This window comes from Egretta garzetta, unplaced genomic scaffold (genome assembly GCF_000687185.1).
Source record: "Egretta garzetta isolate BGI_Z169 unplaced genomic scaffold, ASM68718v1 scaffold85, whole genome shotgun sequence".
Taxonomy (NCBI): Eukaryota; Metazoa; Chordata; class Aves; order Pelecaniformes; family Ardeidae; genus Egretta; species Egretta garzetta.
The window spans coordinates 1,971,825-1,973,850 of record NW_009259718.1 but is presented as its reverse complement, the minus strand read 5'-3'; positions in this window follow the sequence as shown (position 1 = coordinate 1,973,850).

Here is a 2,026-nt window from a genome sequence, read left to right as displayed (position 1 = left end):
TGCAGAGCCAGCCAAAGCAGTAAACCTGCGTGTCTTCCAGTTCGTTCGATCCCTATCAGGTTTTTATCCTCCCCGGATGATGCTCTGTACTCAGGGAGGGACCGGCAAGCTGCTAGCGGTACGTTGGTCAGCCCGGTTCAGGTGAGGCCATTAAGTCCAAAATCAGGCCACCCTTTGCCCCTGGCAGCGTCTGCTTGCTGGTTTGCATCTTGGTTTAGCATTGCTAAAGGGAAGACTGGGAAGACTGACAGCGCTCCAGCAGGCGTGGGTGTGGGCTGAATACTAGCAGGACAAGAGCTTGGTGTGTTGCGCTGTCCCACTTTGGAGAAGTCACATCTCTCAAGGGAAAGTGAGGAAATTAAGCTGCCCGTGGTCTGCCTCTCTCCGCCTCCAGAAACATTTACTGTGTGTATGTGCAAAGGGACCCATAGGTGAAGTGAAAGGAGGTAAGTGGAAGGCCTGACACTAGCCTGCCAGCTGTGGTTGCTACCTCCTGATGATCAGCCCATGTGCTTGCCTCTTAACTGTTGTGTCCACTTGTGTGCATTTTTGGCATTTCTGCAAGGCTGGGAGCCTACAGCAGTAACAGCGTTGCTCCGCAGTGTGCCTGATGTTACAGGGTTTAGTTCTGTTGGAATATGGGAAAAAGAGAGCTGTGTACCTCAGAGAGGGTCATTGTCAGTAAGGCAGGAAGAAGAGGTAATTGCAACAGAGGCAGGAGTTGAAGAGGAGGCGGCCACAGTAGCCTGTGAGCAGGGCAGAGAACAGGCAGCACTATGGAAGAAAAGTGATAGGAAGTCTGAATGGCCTTCTGAAGCAAGGAAGTGACAGGCAGGGTCAGAAAAACACCCAGTAATACGAGCCAGGGAAGCCTCTTAGCCTGGGTTAATCAGCTCAGCCTATTCCTTCCACGTTTGCTTCTCCTTTCCACTTGATTAGCAAATTCTTTCCCCAGAAAGTACTGAGGCATGTTCCTCGCTGCCCTGCCCCCCTGCAGATAGTGGTGCCTGTGGTAAAATGGCTTAGACTCTTAGTTACCTTTCCACTCGGGACTGTAATTTTCAGCATACCATTCTGATTAGCTAATACTTCATACCCCATGCAAGCTGCTGAAGAATGATAAACTGAGGCCTTGAATAGCAGCCTTCTGCACTGACAGGAGTAACTGCAGCAGGTATAAAGCAGTAGAAAATTTGTCCCCATGACCCGCTTCCCACCTAATTTACTGCTACAATTTTTTTACCCCACTAGCATCTGCAGACTTATACCTGATTTGGTTGATGGCAGAGCAGAACAAGGGACAAGGAAAACCATGTTGAAATGATTTCCTGGCATGTAGAGAAGATTTCTAAGGGTCTGGGTGCCACTGTTGTGCTCCTTGGAATAAGTGAGAGAGGTCTTCGGTTGAAGTCAGGGAAGTGTGAATTTGAAGGGTGTTATGCAACTAATGCTAGAAGGCTTTGAAAATGTGCTGGACCCAAGGGAGATTAGTGGGAAGTGAAAGGAGTAGTTTAAGGGCCATGTCCTGCCCTGTGATGAGGTTGCTTTGTGTTGCCAGAGCAACTCTACAGAGCTTGGTCCTCAGAGTATTTCTTTGCTTATGGCTTGGAGCTCCCATCGCAGCTGCCAAAAGTCATTAGTGAGCAACTCTACAGAGCTTGGTCCTCAGAGTATTTTGGCAGCATCGCAGCTGCCAAAAGTCATTAGTTCAGGAGACTAGGAAGGAGAAAAGGCTTTTACATCGTGCTCAATAACTAGCTCCCAGAGTCCAAACCAACGTAAAATGGAAATATTCTAGTGCTGCCTTGTGACATGGTGGATGGCTGGGTCCTAACAGGTTCTTTGTGTGCCATCCTTGGTCTTGTCTGAGCAGGACCTAACCTGGTGGCCAGAGGAAATGGAGTTTGACTTTTGGAATATTATATGTTTTACCACAGACTTTCTTCTGGCAGCGGCCTGAACTAGATTTTCCCCTAAGGGATATTAGAGCTCATTTGCCTCAGCAAATTTAAAGCTGGTGAAAATC